The sequence below is a fragment of the Topomyia yanbarensis genome, chromosome 2, assembly GCF_030247195.1.
Source record: "Topomyia yanbarensis strain Yona2022 chromosome 2, ASM3024719v1, whole genome shotgun sequence".
In the NCBI taxonomy this organism is placed as follows: domain Eukaryota; kingdom Metazoa; phylum Arthropoda; class Insecta; order Diptera; family Culicidae; genus Topomyia; species Topomyia yanbarensis.
In genome coordinates, this window is record NC_080671.1 from 393,630,539 (window position 1) to 393,654,219 (window position 23,681).

The following is a 23,681-nucleotide window of genomic DNA, read 5'->3' on the forward strand; positions in this document are numbered from 1 at the left end:
TTTGCGAAAAGATAAATCGAAGCGAGAGCACGAAGGATTTCTGCACGCTCATAGCGTAGAGCAGAATAGAAGTCAAAGTCCACCGGCCAAGGAAAGAAAACCGTGCCGAATTGTGGCAGAATCGACCACCGAATAAGAAGCTGTGAAGCGTTTCGTCGATTACGTCTAGCCGACCGCTGGAATGCGGTCCGAAGGTGGCAGCTATGCCAGATGTGCCTGAACGAACACGGAAACACTCAGTACAAACTAAACTTCCGTTATAATGTCGATTCGTGTAAAGAGCGACACCACCCGTTACTCCATTCAGTGGTATCTGTAATCGGTTCGAACTGCAACATGAACGCCGTCCAACCGAGGCATTCAGTCATCTTTCGCATGATGCCTGTTACACTGTATAATAGAAATTGCACAGTGGATACGATCGCATTTTTGGATGAAGGATCATCGTACACGCTAGTGGAGAAATCACTAATGAACGTTCTGGGAGTTCAGAGTGTGACTCAACCGATTCGCGTAACATGGACAGCCGGAGTTTCACGACTCGAGAAGGACTCTCAAAGAGTAGACCTTAGCATCTCGGCACGAGGATCAAAGCAACGTTTCCGCTGAAAGGTGCACACACGGTGGAAAGTCTAAAGCTTCCACAACACACGCTAAATGTTTCGGAGCTGGTAAAGGAGCACTCTCATCTTCGTGGCCTTGCAGTTGCCGAATTTCAGCAAGCAGCTCCTAAGATTCTGATCGGGCTCAGGAATATTAACTTGTATGTACCGATCAAATCACGAATAGGTCGACCAGAAGAACCAATAGCAGTTAGGTCGAAGCTTGGCTGGACTGTCTACGGGCCGACGGGCATACACCACACGGACACAGGATTAATCGGACACCATGAATGCAGAGCTGTGTCGAATCAAGAGCTTCATGACCTCCTGAAGAGCCACCATACGATGGAAGAGTCAGGGATCTCCGCAGCCTTGCTTCCTGAATCGGAAGAAGACAGCGAACGAGATCTTGAAGAGTATGACGTCTGCTGTGGAAGAAGGATGACCCAAGCTTTCCCGACAGCTTCTCTATGGTGATGAAACGGTTACGGTGTTTGGAGAAGCGCCTTAGTAGGAACCCCGAACTGTACGACAAAGTTCGTGGTATGATAGCCGAGTATTTAGGGAAGGGATACGCATATAAAGCTACATCGGCGGAATTGCACGCGTTCGACAGTAATAAGGTTTGGTACGTGCCTTTGAACATCGTGTACAATCCGAGGAAGAAGAAGCATCGTTTGGTTTGGGACGCCAGAGCAGAAGTGAAAGGAGTATCGTTGAACTCGAAGCTGCTGAAGGGTCCGGATATGTTAACCGCATTACCGGCGGTGGTTTGTTGATTCCGCGAGAGAGTCATCGGATTTGGTGCAGATATAAAGGAAATGTACCATCAGCTGAGGATCCGCGAAGCAGATAAGCTCGTACAAAGATTCCTGTTCCGGAATACTCCCGAAGCGATCCCAGATGTCTACGTGATGGACGTAGCGAGCTTCGGCTCTGCCAGCTCGCCGTGCTCCGCACAATACGTGAAAAATGTGAACGCGAAGGAGTTCCCAAGGCAGTTTCTGGAGGCAGCGGAAAAAATAATAAAAAAAACCACCACGTCGACGACTACTTCGATAGCGCAGATACAGTCGATGAAGCAGTAGGCCGAGCGAAAGAAGTTCGCTTCGTTCATTCCAAAGGCGGATTCGAACTGCGAAACTGGGTGTCGAACTCCGAAGAGTTCCTTCAGGCCATGGGGTACGTTTCAGTGAGGACAAGGAAACGAGTCTTGAGCGAGTATTAGGCATTGTCTGGAGCCCTGCCAGCGACGAGTTCTCGTTTTCCATCGAGCTGAGGGACGATCTTGTGCCGTACATGTCAGGCGAGCGGCTGCCAACAAAGAGAATCGTGATGAGCTGCGTCATGAGCTTCTTCGATCCGCTAGGACTACTGTCTATTTTCACCTTTTACGGGAAACTTTTAATCCAGGACCTGTGGCGCAGTGGATGCGATTGTGACCAACAAATAGCTGGAGAGAATGCGGAGAAATGGAATCAGTGGATTGCGAGGCTTCCGGAGGTTAAAAATGTCTGCATTCCCCGGCATTACTTCCGCGGCGGACGTGACTTGGACTTCAGTAGCGTTCAACTTCATGTCTTCGTCGATGCCAGCGAAGGCGCTGCAGCGTATCTGTTGATTGAGACAGTTGATGGTCTGATGTGTTCCTTGGTGATGGCGAGATCAAAGGTCGCACCCCTGAAGCATCTCTCAATTACTAGAGCTGCAAGCAGCAGTGTTGGGAGCCAGACTGGCAATTTCCGTCGTTGAAATGTTGTGCTTTGACGTAAAGCAGCGATACTTCTGGAGTGATTCGAAGACTGTGCTGTCGTGGATTCATTCAGACCACCTACGATACAAGCAATTCGTCGCCTTCCGGATTGGAGAAATCCTCAGCCTTTCAAAGCTGAGAGAGTGGCGATGGATTTTGACTAAGCTCAACATAGCAGACGATATGACGAAGTGGAACAAAAAGCACTCTATGTGTTCTGATGGGCCATGGTTTCGAGGACCGGGTTTCCTGTATTTTCCGGCAGAGAAATGGCCAGAGCAAGGTGAGATTACGCCGAACGACCAGAAAGAATTGCGGGCATGCTGCCTTTTCCACGACATCAGAATAACAAAACAAGTCGTAGACCCTCAGCGGTTCTCTCGATGGAAGGTTTTAGTTCGGACAGTGGCGTGCATCTACAGATTCGTGTCAAACTACAAAAGAAAACGAGAGGGTCTGAAGGTCAAAGCGATTCCGACGACCGCGAAAGTGAAGAGGCACGTGAAGGGAAATGTACCTACAAATACGTCGTCGCTGACTCAAGAGGAGTACCAGGCAGCGGAGGCGTATCTCTGGAGATCAGCGCAAGCAGACAGATTTCCTGGCGAGATAAAGGTGCCGAAGAAGAACCGAGAGCTACCGTATGAAGAGTGATATCGGCTGGATAAAGATAGCTATCTATACAGCATGAGTCCTTTTCTAGACGAACAGAATGTGCTCAGGATGGCAGGAAGAGCGCTCGAGGATCATCGTTGCCATTCGAGCTCAACTTTCCGATCATCCTGCCAAAAAGGCATCCGGTAACCGACAAATTGCTCGAGTACTACCATCAGGAAATAGCACATGGCAACATAGAAACCGCCGCGAACGAAATTTGGCAACGTTTTCGTGTGCAACATCTGCGGGCGGAGATGAGAAGGATAGCGAAATCGCGCATCTGGTGCAAAGTAAAAAGGTGCAAGCCGAAAAACCCTAGAATGGCACCACTACCAGTGTCACGCATCACGCCATATCAGCCGACGTTCAGCTGTACGGGCGTAGATTTTTGCGGACCGTTTACCGTAACCGTTGGCCGTAGATCAAAGAAGAGGTACGTGTCTTTGTTCACCTGCTTGACAACGAGAGCTATAACCTTGAGTTCGCTCATAGCCTGACGAGTCAAGAGTGCTTGATGGCTATACACCGTTTCGTGTGCCGCAGAGGCAAACCGATGGAGTTTTTTTCGGACAACGGAACGAATTTTCCTGCAGCCAGCAGAGAGTTAGTAAGACAAATCGGAGCCGAAGCAGCAGAAGCGTTCACAGACTCTACAACCCGATGGAACCTTAAATCCGCCCAGCGCACCGCACATGGGCGGGGCTTGGGAGAGGCTGGTACGTTCTCTCAAGAGTTGACCGTGATCGACGATGGAAGAGCGATGAACGACGAAATACAGCTGACTCGTAGTACAAAAAGAGCTGTTTCGAGATTTTGTTTTTGCTATTAGGCACGTCCGAACACTGATATTTCGTTTATGGTGTACGGATCACACTCTGACAGGGAGTAAGTTAATCCATATCACTAGAGTTCCCGGTCATGTCGCCATTTATTAATTGACATGGACCTAGACTGTTTGTACCGAGGATAGAGACTTCCGGAGGTGGCCAATTCATGATCGCGCAAGCGCGGGTGTTTGTAGGTTCACGCTTGCGATCGCGTTTGTAAGTTTATGAGCGCTGAGACGTCTACCTTATCACCGGGGTGTTATCATGTTTGCGAGATCGTGAGCTTGAATAATCGCGAGTGGGTCAAACGTTTGTATGCTGACGTGATTTTGTAACATATTTGCGTGTGTTCTTGAATGGTCGCGCGAGCCGTGAGTCTGATAGTAAATTTAAGGTATACGGTTCAGATTCTAGCAGAGAGTGGGTTCCCTTATAACGCTAGGGTTCCTCAAGTCGTCATCATGAGACGTATTGTCTAATAGGTATGAGCGTATTTTCTTAATTGGTCCAGCTGAAGGCACGGAACTAGGCTTCCAGGATGGAAGACAGACTTCCGGCCGTGACTGATTCGGGATCGTGTGCGCGAGGGCATTTTTGTAGGTTCCCGCTTGAGACCGCTTTTGAGAATTTATGAGTGCTAAGACGTTCGCTATCACCGAGGTAATTGTGTTTGCGAGATGGCGGGGTTAGGTGTGTATGGGTGGTCGCGAAGATCTCAAGCGTTTGTATGTTAACGTGTTTTTCGCGTGCCAGCGTGTATGTGAATTCGCGTGTATACACTCGATTCTGTGACCGTGGTACCATTCACATATTTGCGAATATTCCTGAACGATCGCGCGAGTCATGAATCTTATACTAAATTTCAGTGTGCGGTTCAGGTGCTAGAAGGGAGTGATGTCACCATGTCCTGGTCATGTCACCATGGAATGTGTTATCTGGTGGATATGAGCGTTATCTTTTACTGACCCAGCTGAAGGCGAGTGTAGAATGGCAGTATTAGACTTGGAAAGAAGAGAAAAACCTATTTTAATCCACCTAGCGGTGCAATTGTGCCTTTCTCAATCATGAATCACGAGAATGTGTGCGTTGTTTATATTCATTAAAAGCTTTTAAATGCATATATTACATTTTATTATTATACATCACATGACAACTATATACAGGAAAATAAATCATTATTCGAGTTCTAAAATTTTGAAAAAGAAAAAACAGCCACGGTAATATTGAACTGAAAAAAGGTGCAAAATCGGCAAAGTCCCAAAAAGTCGATTTTTATAAAAAAAAATTTTCGAGATAACATAAAATCTCGACGTTTCATGCATTTTAAAGATGTTTGGCATCAAAAATACGAATTCGATTTCTGAAATTTCATGGGGTCCCCCCTTTGAGAAAAAATTTGAGTTCCGGCTTATATGGGAATTTCATATGTGACCGGACGGTTTAGTCTATATTTCCGGAACCATATAAGCGATCCATACGAAATTTTATAGACATCTATGGGGATATTATAGCTATCATTTGGGACTAAGTTTGTGAAAATTGGCCCAACCATTTCCGGGAAACTGATGTGAGTTCGTAAATTTTGAAAGATGGCCGCTTTTCCCGGGCACTTCCGGAACCGTCTATGGTGGTTAATGTAGTCAACGAAAGTTTGGTTGGCCGTCGGTGACCTAGAACAGCAAATTTAAGTTGTTTGAGAGACATTTTAGCGAAATTTTTACCTTTTTTGCTTTCATCGGAGTATCGGTTTGAATCACAATTTGCTATGTGATCGCACGCCACAACCTGTAGCTCCGGAACCGGAAGTCGTATCGGGATGAAATTAAATAGCCATTTACGGGGACGCAATACCTTTCATTTGAGGCCAAGTTTAGTCGAATCGGTCTAGCCATCTCCGAGAAACCGATGTGACTGTTATTTTGAATTTAGATACTTCCGCCGGGGCTTCCGGAACCGAGGATGGGGGCCAATGTGGCCAAATAGACTTTGAATGGATGTTAGTGACCTAATACTACAAATCGAAGCAGTTGTGGTCGTATTTTGGAAAAATTTTCACCTTTATACATTCATTGCAGAATTTATTAAAATCGACATTTTCTGCGTGTTCGTACTTATCACCCTGTAAATCCGGAACCGGAAGTCGGATCCATTAGAAATTCAATAGCAGCCTATGGGAACGTTGCACCTTTCATTTGAGACTAAGTTTGTCAAAATCGGTTCAGCCATCTCTGAGAAAAATGAGTGACATTTTTGGTCACATACACACACACATACACACACACATACATACATACACACATACATACACACACACAGACATTTGCCGAACTCGACGAACTGAATCGAATGGTATATGTCACTCGGCCCTCCGGGCCTCCGTTAAAAAGTCGGTTTTCAGAGCAATTGCAATACCTTTCTATTGAGAAAGGCAAAAAGACAATAGATGAGAGATTTAATAGATTAGACAGGTACAAGATATAGCTGAAGTTATGATGATCACATGACAAATATAGATTAGTACTTCAAACTCTACTAATACTTGAATAGCCAACTACCACACATAGCACATCCTTTCTCAATTATCTAGTTGTTATTGGTTGATTGTTGGTTGTGAGCTGGTAACGAAAGGAAAAGTATAGAACAGAAAAAAGGTTTACATCAGCCCTCCCGGCCTCCTCGATACGCCACTATCGAGGCGTATTGTAATCAACATGTTGAAGCGGGCTTCTTATATAAATCATCTATAAATATCCTGAGTAGTCATAATGATTGGTGGATTCTTAACATGAGAACTAATTAACCTCTAGTAGTAGAACTTGCTGCAAATAGAAACTAAAAAGAGCGAAGGTCCTTATATTTAGATAACTCTATTGAATCTATTGTGGCTTGATGATGTTTACAATACCGTCAAGCTCATCAAACTGCGAGAGGGTCCTAATATGGAAATAAGACCTTATGTACAAAATCTGAATACGCCAAAAAATTCAATATTCAAATATAAACTCGACTTGTTACTAACTCGACATATTTATTTAATTATCGTGATTCTCAACCCCGCTCGGTGGTTATTATTATATTAAATAATTTTTAAAAATCATCAAATGCTTATAAAACCGATTCTGATGTGCTACACTGCCCATGATCGCAAATCAGTCCCATAAAGATAAGAAATCCCATAGAAAACGGGACAAATATGCGATCATGGGTAGTACAGACAAACGGAAAACGCCATTTTCCATCATTATTCTTCTTTTTCCGAAAAACGAAATGCGGACTAAGCATACTTAAATGCAGTATTAGTGCAAATATATAGCCAATACTGCGCAATGGTTATGGTTGCTTGGATGGAAAGACTGCCTAAACCTGTCATTCCAGACTTGGGAAGCGAAACCTTCGGTGTGCGAAGGCATGGTATTATGACTATGTTATAAATTAATCAATTTTTTAATACTTTAATGCCAAACATTTGAAGTTTCATCTACTGGCATCTATTCTTAGAAGAATATCTGAGTGATATAGTCCAAATTTTCGAAAATTTATAGTGAAATGGCTGACTTATAAGCGTTCAAAACCTAACCACTTTTTGATACGTCTGATTTTTGTTGAATTTGCACCAATTGCACCCACATATGAGCGACCCGTTTCAAATAAATTAGAATATAAAAATCGGAAATAAATTTCAAGTCAGACAGAGATCATTCAGCATAAGAATGGCTCAAAAAGTTCTCACCCGTAAAACCCGGCAAAGTTGCACCTCCAGTATTAAAACCGGTTAAAACTAAACAAATCGGACACAGAAGCATCCGTATATCGTGATATTCATGATTAAAAGTCGGTAAAAAACTACTTAGTAAGAGTCGGATATATTTTTTCCGGTTTTTATGCTGAAGTCTTTTTTATCCGACTCTTACAAAGAAGAATCTCAGTCCGCTTTTTATACTTGAAGTTTATATCCGGTTTTTATATTCTAATATATTTGAAACGGATTTTACGAAGCATATTCTGTTCTATCGACTTTTTTACGGTCGCAAAATCGTAGTCCTACGTCAAAAAAACTAAAGCCTATTTTTTAATAAAACAACATGAAAAGTTTTCAATGAATCCAAATAAAAATGTTGTTCAAGATGCTTCTCAGAGCAGTTATTTAAACAATGCTTAAGTTACAACTTATCCGTTTGCTATTTATTAGGAAGAAGCACCGAAAAATTCAACTTTTGTTATAATATCTAGAAAATGATAAAATCGCGATACCGGTATTTATTGCAAGGCTACTGAATTTTCTAAATCCCAAATTTAAAAGGGCGATATTTGCGTCCGGTTGGGCGCATCTCTGAACAAAAATAGATGAAAAATTACTTCCATATTAATTTTTATTAGGGCTAATCACATTTGTAAATGAACTTTTGTTTTGCTGATTTCTCTAAATCTGTTATAATTTCAACACAGAAAATATATGAATTTTATTCTATGAAGGGTAAAAATGTGAATAAATGTGTTTTTATCCAGAAATTCCACTCGACAGCGGAATAATAAGCGAAACAAGTTTACAAAAATCTCTTTAGTCCTTTTGAAGAATTAATATTGACGTGTCGCTCAACTTTACTGTCGCGCCTTGTGTTTACTTATACTGCGTCATTCTATTGTAGGGTCTTTCATTTCACACCCGTTATAACCTGAAAGTTTTCGTAAGAAGGCCATGAAAGTCTTGTGACGAGATTGCTAATTCTCAGTTCTGACTGGAACTTTTTCCGAGGGCTCACATTTCGCCAAATATGCGTGCAATTGATATCACCACTTTGATGTGAATGAAAAGTCTATACTCAAGCTACACAAATACCATGCATTGGAGTCAAATTTACTGCGATAAACTATGCAAATGACATTGTGATAGGAAGTAGCTGTTTACTCACCTACACCTCCGCTCACGCGAAGATTTCCACCAGTTTTAACAAACATACAAAAACTAAAATATAAACTTTTATTCAGGCTGACATCGGTTACTAACATAAACATCAAATTACCGTAGGCAAACCAAATTGTTGCTTTTATTAGATTTCAATCTAATTTGAAGCATTCATGAAAAAATTACACTTAAACCAACTCATGGCCCCTAATCCACCAACTACACCACCGAAACTGTAGAAACCGTGAAATTAGTGAAAGGGCAACGTTTCAGCGTCTTCTGCATATCTGATTCTCGCATCGATTCATAGTCAATTAACTCAAATTTCAAACCAACCTTCGGAGCTGACCTCTGCACCAGCTTCTAGTCTCAAATTACATCACCCTTGTTCAAATAAAATTCAGTCATCGTTTGTGCTGCCGTTAACCGATTGTCGATGCCAATAAAGACACTGTTGATCGTGGTGGTGATATTGGTTTGATGAAGCGATTGGCCGTGCTGGCGTCTTATGAAACCTGTCTTATTTTTTTCTGCAATTAATTTTTCGAAGGAGGCACGTTCGCGCAAATACACGCACTTGTAGACTGCGACTGATGAACGCAACGACACACCTCACTCGTTTTTTTTGCCTCCAACCGAATGACAAGAGTAGTTCATAACTAAAGGGTACCAGTGAAGTGGTCATATACACATTGGCACTGAAATGATTATAAAATACCACCTTCTGTTCCGATGGGTATGCGGCGTATGGGTACTAAACTATACTCCATCAGCCGCGCTCTGAGTTATGGTTGATGAAACGACATAATAATAACTACATTATTAAAGGCCGGTGAGAAATTGGTTACCGTGTAAAGTAGAAACGAAAGTCAGTTGAAGTTGATAGCTATGGCTAAGACGAGCAGTCAACATGTTATGAGTGAATTTAAGAAACTATTAGCTGTAGTAGTACTTTATGATTAGTTTAATTCCGTCAGCTCCGAATGATCATTGACTTTGGTATTGTTTTCTGAAACGTAAATCGATACTCCAACGCTTTCAAAATAAACATATCCAATGTTCATCCGAATATAAGCGCCACGCCAGTGTTTTAAATCCTGCATCTAACGCTGGAATGTGAAGCGCAGGTTGTCACATGATCGTCAACCGCTGCACATTTCGAAACATCGGCGGATGGGTGCCGCACATCGAAGTTACGAAATGTGAAACCGAGATACAGGCCAAGCCGACTAGTGCATGTCAGCGAAGGGAGACGAAAAAATAATATATGATGGCTCTAAAAAACAAGCAGTAACCATAATAAACAGTAGCGCTGTCCAGTGCCATTACGAGGAACTGGCCTCAAGTCTCAACAAATGCGCATAATCAAAAGTGAAACACGGTGCTGGAACCGCAGTCTGCATGGGGTTTGTTACGGCGACGTCCGATAGTGCGAAGTGGCATCTCATTTGGAAATCAGGAAGTCGCTGCGTGTTGATGTAGGTAATTGAAACTGGAACATCTTGCAGGGGAGGACATGGAGCGTCCATATAATAACGAGTTTGATGTAACACTGCCCATAAAGTCGCGAACCGATTCATCAGAGACCAATTATTGTGCATAAGACATGATATGCATCCAACATAAAGAGCTCATTTTAAATACGTTGTTAGTTACTATGATAATCGCTGTTATTCTGTATATGTGCTTGTGATGTACTGCGTGTTTTGTGTAATATCACCAAAAACGGGTTTAAGAGCTAAGATGGACCCGCTAAAATTGTCGCCTATTAGGACAAAAAAACTGATTTCAAAAAGACCTGTAGGACTAGATGGGATTTATTTTGTCTGAATATTTCAAATAATCACTGATCTCGATAATGAACAGAAAATAAGCTTACAGCAAATATACTGTTTGTTCCAATTCTAGTACCTCAATTGTTTTACATTTACTTATGGAGCTACTATTTATAATCTATATGCTTGTTTGTCAATCTGTTGCTGCTTTTGTCCGAGAAAGAGTTGAAAACGACCAAAGTGAATAACGACTAGCAGCTTCTCTAGTGTGCATTGTTTCAAGAACAAAGGAAACATTGTATTTATTATGCTCACGAATGTCACTTACATTCAGATTCATCACCTGCGCCATTCAGTAAGACTGATATCATTGAACACGTTAGCCCAATTAGAATGTTTTGCAAAACACCCTCAAACACATGGTTGCCAGTAACGACACTGGAAGAAAAATTCCCGTCTTTATGGTAGACGGCAAAGTAGTGATAAGACCACTCGACCTAATACTGCGTATCTCCGTGATCCACTTGTGAAATAAATGTCTCGACACAGAACAGTAGAATTTGTCAAAAAATTACTTGATTCAGTTTCAATTTGTGACAATTGGTGTTTTGCTTGTTTGAGATTTGTCCTACTGGAGCTATAGAACTGGGTTCTCGGAGGGCTCCCTGTTAGAATCGCTCACTACAATTGCAGACGAGACGGGAAATATCACCCTAAAATACTGCTTAAGGCCAATTGCAGCACGCCGCAATTCTGAATGTGATATTGAGTGTACGGTTCAGATGTGCGGGCGTAGGGACTTCATGATCGCGTATATCATCGCGAAGTGCTCAAGCATTTACATGTTAACGTGCTCGATCGCGTGGGCTTTTATATGTCGCGTGTACTAGCGTGTATGTGACATCGCGTGTGAATTTAATTTTGTAGCCACGTGACCATTTGTATATTCACAAGCGCCATTTAGCACATTTCTAGAAAAACGATTTTTTAAAGCTTGAGGCTAAGTATCAGGAATCTTAAAAATGGTTGAAACAACTAAGAGTAGTCAATTGATGCTTTTATCTATTCTGTATTCGTTTCTCAAATATTACGAAGATCGGTTGACTATATTGAGAGTTTTTACAAAAAATGTACACAAAATTTGCACTAACACGTGTCATAGGTGTCTGTTGCTGACAAATTTTGTAAGACGTGTCATAATTGTGCATGGAAAGTATTCGACACAAATAGAGCATCAATTATTAACTTCGTTTGATATATTCGGCTTAATTGGTCTAGAATCAATCAGTGAGCTGTATTTGGAAGGAAATTGGTCAAGAATTTAGACAAAATAGTATTTGGTTACAGTATTGCCAAATATGCAATATTTTCAGTTTAAAAAGATAACTGCATCTTTCTAATAATACATCATTTCAATTTTGAAAATCATTATCCCATTGTGTTCCTCAGAGATTTTTACACATTAAATCATTCAAACTTCAACGTAACTTGAGCCAATCCCAAGATACAGTGATTTGAAGCAAAAAGCTGACAATTTCTCATCGCTTTTCAGGCTATACCTCGATAACCAAGCAGAAAGCGCTATTTTGTAGACATTTTTCAGATTAGTAATGTAGCATATCTAACTCAGTTTACCCTAAAATGGTGTTTGTCATAAGATAGCACAACAGCGACGATGTGTTCTTGAATGATCGTATATTTTTTCAGCGCGCGGTTCAGACTTTTCAAACGTGTAATTGATCCCATAAGAAAAGCTTTAATTAGTAGTACGAGAACTACCTACTTTTTAAAAATATACCAGATGTATAAGCATAAATCGACTATTCGCTCATAGATAGCGGTAGTGAGAGTATTACCATAGATAGGTCATTTTTTGGAGTTTGCTTTCCTTCAACCAAACATTAAGGCTCGATTAAGAAAACCTCAAAAAGTTGGACCATTTTGATAACAAAAAAGGGGATAAAAAACGTGCATGAGCATGAGAGAGAAAGAGTTAGTATTGGGCACGCTTTGCGTGACATAATTTATGAATGGTCCACAATACTGCTTTTTCAATTTTCTGAAATTTATATAGACTAACACATCCCTTTAAACTCATTATTTATGGTCTATTTCATATTGTTGACAACACTGCCGACGGCCGGCTGTCCGGAGTTCAAGTTGGTTTTCATGAAACATACTTTTGATAACCGGTTATCCAGAATTTAAACGCTTTAATATCTACAACATTTACGTATCCCACAGTAAACAAACCATTCAAACTTCTTATGCACGAAAACACAGTCTCAGTCACATCGCTTGCTTGAAGCGAATCCTGACTAACTACCCACCCACTACCCAATTCGTGGTACTTATGGGAGTGTCACTGAGTCGGGACCTTCCGTTAAGTAAGTACCACATCAACATTTCCTTTCACATATCCCAAGTTACGGAAAAAAGGATTTCGGCCGGCAATGCTGGTTCTCAGGCGAATTTCTCGCTTGGACTAGATCAATTGTTATTACCAAAAAATGTTCCTCTAGTAGTCTGGCTGGAAATGAGAGTCATCAGTCAATTTACGAAGTATACCATGCTTACGCAACTCAACACAATACAGAAAAGTAGAATCTGTAACCAGATACTTGAAAAAATCCGGGTATTCCTAACGGTATTCTTGTGGTTAGCACACAGGTTAAAAGCCCTATTCTCTCCTATTTGACTATAAAATTCAAAACACGCCATAAATTACAAAACAAAAACCACGCTATGTAGAATGCACCAAAATCGTTTGCTCACTCCTGTGGGTAATAAAATCCAAATACAGTCTTCATAATCGTCTTCTGGACAACGAAAGTTTACTTAATTTGTGGCTGCCGTTTAGACTATAATGGCAATTCGTAAAAACTGCATTTAGCCCCCCATAAGCCAACAGCCGGCCTTATCAGCTAGAAAGCTAATACTATTGACGGCAGTCTATCTTCTGACCTCGCATAAAGCAGAAGCAAAAAAAAATCGCTACGCTATAACAGGCTATAGGCACCAGTGAATCAAGCCAGCTTTTGTTCTATATCAGTGCACAAACAAATTGCGGAGTGAAATGAGTTTGCCAAATAAAACAAAAGTGCCCGTGCTACGGGATAACACGATTTCGATCGACTTTAATAAAATTCGTGTTAGACCCACAGTTCAGGAAGTGGAATAATTAGTTAAAGTTAAAATGGAGCTTAATCTCGCTGAAGTTACGTACATTCAGCTACACCATGTTAAAAACTGTGTTTTGATCACGTTTAGAAGTTTAGCACAGGCAGAAAACTTCATTGCAAAGAACAACATGCAACACGAAGTCGAATTTAATAACACCCGAATCAAGATCTCCGTGCATATGGAAAACGACATGGTGGACGTGCGTATCCATGATTTGGCCCCGCTCATTACGGAAGATTACATCAAACGAATCATGTCGAAATATGGAGAAGTAGAATCTATTACGAAGGACACCTGGAGAAATTTTTTCACCGGAATTCCAAACGGCGTTCGTATTGTGAGAATGCGAGTGACTAAACCAATACCTTCTTACATGACTATCGTATGCAAATCACCAAAGAAAGGCGTGACCTATAAGCAAACAACGCTAATCACATATCCCGGGCAGACCCCAACATACCAATTCTGTAACCATACAGACCACTGCGGAACAACATGCGCCGAAGCAACTAGTCAAAACTCATCTACTACAGCCAACTCTAACAAGTAGCCACCAACGCCTTCAGATAAACCAAAAACAACAATCCAATTACCCAATAATGCACGAACACAACAATCGCTCCCAAACCAACAACTACCATCGCCAATAAAGAAGCAAATACCGATGAAGACGGATTTACAACAGCGACCCGTAAGAACAAGAAACAAATAAGAACCTCTGATCGTGAACAGCAAGAAAGCAGTACCGATGATGACATGGACGGGAACACGCAGCAGCAAACTGCGTCAACAAGACCTGGCAGACCGACATTCTTAACTTTTTTTTTAATTTTTACTTATTGTAAAGCTTGAGCTTGTGCGACCACCCCTGGCTGCTACTCCGTTATCAATCGGGACTAGCTGAAGTTGCACCAGAGCTGCAAATTTTCAACAGTTTGTTTTGAACTTGAAGAAGGAAAAATTCTCAAATCATGCCCTACTATGTTCAATTCGCAGTAGTTTGTTTCCATTATTCATTCAAACAGCCGACCTGCTCAATCATTTTCCATTCATTTTCAATTTCATTGACCCTATGAATATCTCTTTACTGGGGTATTGACTAGGTTTTTCAAGCAAAACTACTCTGAACATAGTTCTTACTGTCCATGTAAGCTTGAAAACGCAAAACATAACGACATTTAACCTAAACTGGCCTTTACAGAGCAGATGGCAGCTTTGGTTGGTGAATGAAAAAGCATCAATTTGAAATGAAGACGTACGATTCAGTTATGAAAATCCCGCCAACTTGAAAGTGAATGATTGAGGGAGGCTTTGAATTTGAATCATGGTTGCGTTTGATTGAACTGAAAGTTGGCATTTGAAAATGAAAATTTGCACCACTGAGTTGCACAGAAAATCAGTAGATAATTTTATGCTTGGAAGTAGCGAAACATCTTTCATTGTGCAACACCTGGTAATCCTAAAGTATTTTTCATCAATACCGGCGCCGGCCAGGCCCGAACGTAGATCGCAGAAGGAAAGGGTAGGAATGGTTAGTCCTATACTTGCTTTTGCTAGAGGCCGTGTATACTACTGCGCTCTCCACAAGTATCACGGGAGGAGGATACTTTTGTTAGTAAGAGTATAGAAGTTGGATCTACTTCTTCTTTATCGACGTCAGAGAGGTGATTCCACTACCTGGACTAGATATCGATCCACCAATTTCATGGACCGGGGACCAACTGCTTTACTTCCCTTCCGGAAAAAGACTTGACCACAGATTTTTTCGACTCAGAAAAATCCCAACGACGTCGGCTGGAATTGAACACAGGCCAACTGGAATGAGTGGCGGTCACTCTTACCACTCAACCACCGGCGCCGTCATTTTTTTACTTTTAATTATTGTAAAAAAATTAAAAGACCCACGGCTCAGTTGTGCTAACGCATTGAGCCGTTTCAAGTAAACGTTTATATTAAAAAAAATACTATTGACGGCGAGTTCGCGCTCGTGGCTCGTAAATGCAAAAAGCAAAGAAGAGGATCGTGGTCACCAATACAGTTTTAACGATAATGACAGTAACGTTATCGACAACAAGATAGAATTGAATGACCCCATGACGCAGTAGGCTGAATACTCCTAGCGCATTATATTAAACGCACGCTAAAATATGTATTAGCATTTTTTAAGAAATGTCCTGCACACAACCCTCCTTTTTAAAGAAATTAGCTGATCAAAGGTTTCATTGGCGTCATTTTTCTGATTTAATTTAACATCCCAGTTTAAAAATGTTCTATTTATCTCCACGAATTTGTGGAAAAAATTTCAACTACTTTGACTTTAAACGTGAACGCAAACATTCTATTGGTCGCATAGGAACCTCACTTGCATTTATAAAACTATGCGACTAAACCGCACCAACAATTCGTTAGTATTGCTACCAATCGCTCAAGCATACTTGCAATGTTTGCTGGTGTTACTCAAGATATTCTCTTAGGGTCACCATTTATTGTCACATTCCTCAGCGATCGAATACAAATTCGCTCAAAATAACGTGGTTTTGTAATTTGTATGCCCTTTCAGCCTAAGTGATCACATCATATGAGCTGTGTTAAGCCAAAGAGAACCATTTTAGATACTTGATCAAAAAACGCTATGGCATCCAATATAGCTCTGGAAGCACTCACTTCAATTTAGGTTACTCTACCCTAATTCATCTTAGCTCCTGTATTCATCCCACCCATTCGAATACATTAATTAGAGCAGTGTCTGCTATCTTTATTCAACGCATTAGGTCAAATGTTAGGATGAATAAGGGTGTGTTGTACTCGAATTTTTGTTCCGCCCAAATGCAAGTATTTTACATTTTTCAAACCAGATTTTTTATGTTACTGCTTCTAAGAAACGAAGCAAGGCTGCTGATAGGGGAACTGGGGGTAAGCCCGACACCCTGGGTAAGCCCGACACCCCCCGACTTTTCCCAGATATCAAATTTTAAATCATACAATAATGACAGGATATTATTAGTACGATTATTTTAGGCATTTCGATACACATCGATGCCGTATGGATTCATTACACGTCAACAAAATAAACAAAACAAGCGAAAGCAAAGTTGATGCGCATTTGGATGTTATTTTTAGTTGATACATTTTAAGGTTTCAATAACACAAAAGCGTTGAAAATGACCAGTTTTTGTGTCACACATTCTATTCTAGTCTCCATATCGTTATTTGTGTGAATTGAAGATAAGTTTGAGTATTTCAATACTGTTAATTGAGCATTTAACGAAAATGTTCGCTGTTGGGGTAAGACCGACAGTTTATGGGTGGGGTAAGACCGACACGGTGTTAAGTTGATTGGGTTCGTTTTTGAATCGATACAAACAACTGGGTATATTTGTTGTGTTCAATTAGACTATAATTACGTCATGTTAATAATTGAAATACACGGAAACTATGTTTTTTGTCTTTATTTATCAGTATTGTCTAAAAGCCGACCAAAAAAATTAAGAATTAAATTGAACGTGATTCATAGTTATATTACAAGCAGATACGAAAAGTATAATCTAATATGAGATTTTGAAATGATATTCATGAAAAATTTTCATTGACCGCCGGATTATTGATCAACAGTGTTCCGAAAAATCACAACACGAACCGGATAGCTTACTACGAAGCGTGCGTCACTTTTAAGTGAATGAGTCCTAGTAATAGCGTATATAATCTGCTTGCATAACAGCTCTTCCTACTTAGAATGGCTATACAAGTGGCAATTAGGCTCGAAGGAATTACTTGAGAAAACCCGTACCATAATATAAACCATGCGTTAAACATTATTTATTCATAACACCACGCATTCGAATGCTCTTCCTCTTGCTACGCGATGAAACTACAGAAAGCATGCGTTTGCATCACACATACTCATATACACATAATTACACTTTATCACACATACACAATACATTTTTAATGGAAAAAAATTGACAAAAAGAAAGTTCAAAAGGGGGTCGCTTTGGGGTGTCGGTCTTACCCGCAGCGTTTTTAATATGTCATTTTTCTCCATTTTTTGGCAACCAATAATTTTTATTGAATTCAATTTTTTGAAACGCTGAAAAAATATATTTTGTTAAGAACCACCTAAACAAGGATTATGCGCAGAATATAAAATTTTAGGAGCTTTGTAGAATTTTAGAAAAATTATTGCGCTTAAGGTGTCGGACTTGCCCCGCGGTCCCCTACCTATTTTAGCGCAATCCAATCACTGTAAGCCGAGTTACAACCAAAATAGTGTGACATTCTGATTAATGAAATGAATAAGGGTACGTCTACCCTATTTATAGATTTTTTACATCGTTTCCCAACAATCAGAATGACCACAACCGAATTTGACATACTAAAAGGTTACTGACTAATAATTTTAAAATACGACACACTGCCCCTCAAATATATCAGACAGTCCGGAACCATAATCGTTAAATGAACCACTCGATCGAAATCCGTTTCGCATTTCAGTTGAACACTTTTCACACGATTTACATATAAACCTAAATGGCGATTAATTTACCGTTCGCACAATCACCATCACCTAGCAAACCTGTTCGGTCTTATTCAGACTGAGGATAGTAGCCATTCATTCATTACTTATTTCATTCCACTTTCACGCTTCTTTTCATGCACTATTACCTCGGGGGAATTTTTCTTCCTGATAGCCCCGCTCGAGAAAAAAAACATTCCACAACACACGCAGGCATCGTGGTTGAATGCATCATCCCATCATCAGCCCTTTTTTGTCCGAATGAAAGTATCCGTTCAAGTTTAATAATTTAATGGCTTCATTCCAGGAAGTTCCATCAGATTTTGACTATCGGCGAATTGCACCAAAAGCAAACGATTAGTCACAAAACGTGAAACGTTAAACAATGGCCTGTAGAGAAGATACAAACCAATTGGATTGGTTATTGGTTTATTGATAAACAAATTACAAATGTGGATTCACTGAAGTAGAAAATGTATAGCACGAACGAATCGAAAACATGACCCTTTCACTTTTCTCTCTCTCTCCGATGCCGATTGAGTAAATATAGCCGATCGACCAGGACCAAACGAGCCAACCAAATCAAATTCCATCAAGAAACTTGTTTTCACAAAATAATTATTGTACTTGCATTCATTAGTTTGATGGCACTGCAATCATTATATCATTACGCGCGAATCGATTAATAATTATAACAGGACTCAATCAGTTCAAAAATGCATGGATATTACAGGTTCGCGAAAAGAACTGCATTTTGAATGTCACCGCAACCTTGTTTTTACTGGCGTGTGCAAAGGACTAGAAAGATCAGCAGGGGCGGCGAAACACTTTACGCCCGAGTGGGGGGGTAGGGTGAGGGGTCCATTAGTAAGGATTTTTTCCCTTTTCGCAATGCACACGCTTACATTACATTCACATTAAATCACGTTCGTTTATGCAAATGGAATTGTGGCACATCGATGTTTTCAAATGTGTGTAGTGCGAGATACATGCGTTGCACATCTAAATTTTTTGAAATGGCACAAAATTTCGAATGGGTAATTACCCACTCGGTTATTTTCGAGTGGGTAGTACTACCATTACCACCCACGCTTTCCGCCGGCCCTGCGCATCAGTATTGTCACATTAGTTAAAATGTGATAGAAACAAAATCCAAAAAGCTAGAAATAACTATGTAATTCATTCATAAAGCGAATATGAAAAAAAATTGAGCGGTCCAAAAAACAAACATATCATGCAAACACCACATATAACTTTAAAATACACAAAAAGCGCCATCGAAATACCATTGAACTAAAGCTCCATAAACGTTTACTAATAATACCATTAAAGCGCCAGCAAAGTACTATAAAAATCATAGCATATCATTGAAAATTTACTTCTCGTTGTTTATTGAATTAAAATTTCCCATCAAAATACCATAAAAGTTCATCAAATGCGATCTAAATTTTACCTGATTTCTATAAAAATTTAAAATTTACAATTAAATACATTGCCTTAAAATACTATCAAATTACCATAAACCCCAAAAGTACTACAAAAACCATACAAATGTAAATTTTAATGAAAATCGATAAAACACAATTATAGCTCTACTTCATTCGAACACAAACAAATCTGAGCACTAATTTCTGACAGTTTTGGAAATTCGCGAATTCCAAGCGGAAGTAGAACGGATATGATCTTGGAAGATCAGACCGCTATTCTGGCTTCGGAGAAGTATGACCTATTTGCCACTCATTTTTAAAGCGCATTTAATAAAAGAGTGGAATGGGGTCAAAGAGGTATGGGGGTAAATTAGGTATAAGGCATTATCTTTGCAATGTTATTACAGAGGTCATTCAATTAGATACACGCTAGAGAACATCGTTGATGGCGTCGTATATGTTTTCGTGTGTTATTCTGTGAAAACGTGTGAAACGTATTACATTTTGTTACCTGAATGACGTTAATGAATAGTATGTGTTATTTGTGTTATTAACTTTTTTACGTTTTAACGACATTCAATTAGCTAGAGATTACTGGGTAGGGAAAGTTATGAAACTTAGAGCCATAGTACTCAAGTGAGAGCAAGGATGTGAAGTAAATAGATCGGAAAACTAGAAGTGGCAGGGTCATTAGAACAGGCTTAATATCGTACGGGCTTAATCTTTGCCTTCTGTTACTGAGGGTCGAGCTTAGGCAGAATAACTACGAATCACCCGAGTTCACTAACATGTGTCCTGATAAAGGTAGACGTATCTATCTTTACCGTGACAACCGGCCTTGTTATTAACTTTTAGATAGTCATGCTCTTCAAATAAAAACTGAATCGCTGATTTAGCGAGAAACATGATGAGAAATTGTGAGTTTTTTGCTTCAAATCACTGTATCTAGGGATTTGCTAAAGTTATATTGAAGGTTTAGATGTTTTTATGTGTGAAAATGTCTGAGGAACACAATGGCATAAACATTTTCATAAGAAAATCACTCGATTTGTGAGAAAAACACAGTTTTAGTTTTAAACTAGAAATAAAGGATATTTGGCAACACTGTAACCAAAAATAACTATTTTTTCTAGATTCCCTGACTCATTTCTTTCAAAATGCATTTCACCGTTTGTTTATAGACCATATGAACGCAAAAATAAATAAAAGTTAAAAATTGATGATTTTTTTCTGTGGAAAATTTTCCATGCACGATTATGACACGTCATACAAATTTTGTCATCAATACACGCCTATGACACGTGTAAGTGCGACTTTTGTTTACATTCATAGTAAAAACTCGCAACATAGTCAACCGATCTTCGTAATATTTGAGAGATTAATGCAGAATAGATAGTAGCATCAATTGTCTTCTTTGGATTGTTTGTACCATTTATAAGTTGCAAGATATTCAATCTCAAACTTTAAAAATCGTTTTTATTGAAATGTGCTAAATGGCGCTTGTCATAAGATAGCTCAACAGTGACGTACTGCCATCGAATTCTGTACAGCCACCTCGTCGACTCTGTTCGCCATAGCCAATTTACTTAAACAGTTCTGGACTTCTTCAGGTTCCGCTTGATGATGGCCCAATATTCCTCGATTGGGCCGAACTCTAGCGCCTTGCGAGGGTTCTTGTACTTAGGCACTACCTAAATATGGTTTGCGTCATACCACTACATGTCCTTTTTTCCGGAATGGCAGGATTCAAAATCCAGCCAAAACATTAGAAAACAATCCTGTTGCTTCATGAAAGGTATCAGACCTTTTTTAGATGCACTCTTTCACGTTAATTTCCTGGTTGATGGTCTCGGCTGCAATGAAAGTTTCGCTTTCCGAACCACGGGTACAGAAAACCTGCCAAACCAGATATTTCTGTATGAAGCTTCATATGTGTGAAAATATCGGCTACTTTCCCTTTCCGGTTGCCATTACGCTGGTGACAGTTGACACTTTTAACGATTTCGTTAAATCGGCGTGCAAGTAGTTCGGAATCAGGCGATACGCAAGCAAAATTTCGCAGTGTTGGCATCTTTTGGCAGGCAGGCAAATAAGGGGTTTTGTAGATCGTGCAAAGAAATACGTCAAATCGACCAAATTTTGATGGAGAAACCTAAAAAAATTTCAGCGGATTTTAAGGGAGCCGATTTATCAATAAATAATATTTAAGCAGGTACATGAATTTGTCCGGATCTTAGTCATGTTTCACCTAGACTGCGTTTAAAAACAAAAAGAACATTCAATGAAGGGAGAATTTTAAGAGAGAAAAACAAAAAAAATGAAGTACATGCCAAGAAAAAATACTAAATAGATAACAATGAAATAAACGTTGAAAGTTGAAAAATGACATTTAAAATAATGGAAAAAGATTAATCATATGAAAATAGTAAAAAACCTACCAATATCAACTATAGAAAAAACGGAGAAACAACAGAAAATTGACAAAATAGAAAGTATGTACACAATTTGAAGAAATAGCAAAAACAAAATAGATTGAATTGAAACAATCAAATTAAACGAACCAAATAAAAAGGGAAATTGAAAAAATAGAAAAACATTGCAAAATGCTTAAAATAATGAAATCGCAAAATGAAAAATAAAATATCATAAACATGAAATATAGAACAAAGGCCAAAAAGAAAAGTGAAAACAAAAAAATATAAAAACAAAACCACAAAACATACACAAATATAGAAATGACCAAAATTGATCCACTAAGTTAGACGTATAAATAATAAAAATATCAAATGTTTAAAATATCAAAAAATGGAAGGAATGAAAACATGAAAAATGTAATTAAATATTTCAAAAAATAAAATGACCATGAAAAATTAAAAAGTAGACAAATCATGTTTTTTGAATTAACTAATTAAATAAATGCAATGGAATAATAGAAATAGAAATAAATGGGAAAAATTAAATTAGATCGATTGAAGAAAAAAGTAGTAAACTCTTCCCAAATTTTATATGGAACTAGTCCAAAACACACAAAAATGGAATCATAAAAAATATGTAAAATCAAAATGGATAAAATGAGTAAAAATGAAAATTCTAGAAGAAATAGGAAAAATAGGAATATTACAATAATAGGAAATTTAAAGCCATAAATGGGTTAAATAACGAAATAAAAGTGCAATAAAAATTTAAATTAAACAAAACACAAAGAGATTCAAATATGTTGCCGCTCACCGAGACCCCCACGGTGTTCTAACGATCAGCAATGGTTTAATGGTGGAAACAGAGGCACCAGAGATTCACTGGTGGAATAATTTCAAACAATTCTTTACTTCCCATGAAGGTCGACTGAGGAACAATTTTCGGTACTCGACCACGAAAGACGTTGGATGGTTTACTTGTTATATTGGACAAATTTCAAAAGCAACTGTACAACTGCACATGCAGTGGGACTCCGGAAGTCGCGCAAACGGTCCATTGAACGAGCAGCCGATTTTCAGAACAGCGTGCACTCAGTGCACTAGCGCGACTTCCGGAAGGTTAAAAACGATTGCACGATGCCAGTATATCAGCTCTGTCGTCTGTGTTAGGGAAACCCAGACCAAGCAAGCAAATGTTGAAATGAGCTCCAACAAAATAAGATAGTGAGAATGTTTAAATGTTTAAAACATTGAATTCAAAATTGCTTAAATGGGTAAAAAAGGAAATTGCTAGTAATAACATAACAATGAGAAAAATGGGAGAATATTGAGAAAAAAGCAATACAAAAGAAAAGTATAAACTTCAAAACTGATAAATGGAGTATAAAGAAAACAAAAAAAATCAAACGAAAGCAATAAAAAATGATTTTTTTAAGAAAAAGAGAGAAAGCTAAAAATATTAGATATGGAAAAAGGGCGGATATCGAAAATACAAAAATAGATTTATTGGAAAATAAAAATTAAAAAAACACAAAAAGCAATATAAAATAAAACATTAGTGACATAAATTAAATAAATTTCGTGAAATCTATTGAACAAACGGATGCAAAAGAAACCAATCAAACGA

At 39.1% G+C, this 23,681-nt stretch overlaps 1 protein-coding gene across 6 annotated transcripts in view; it reads right to left on the bottom strand.

Annotated features, from left to right (window-relative positions):
• LOC131684827 (uncharacterized) overlaps positions 1-23,681 on the bottom strand; it is a 107,352-nt gene that overhangs the window by 35,769 nt on the left and 47,902 nt on the right. The gene's annotated exons all lie outside the window — the stretch shown is intronic.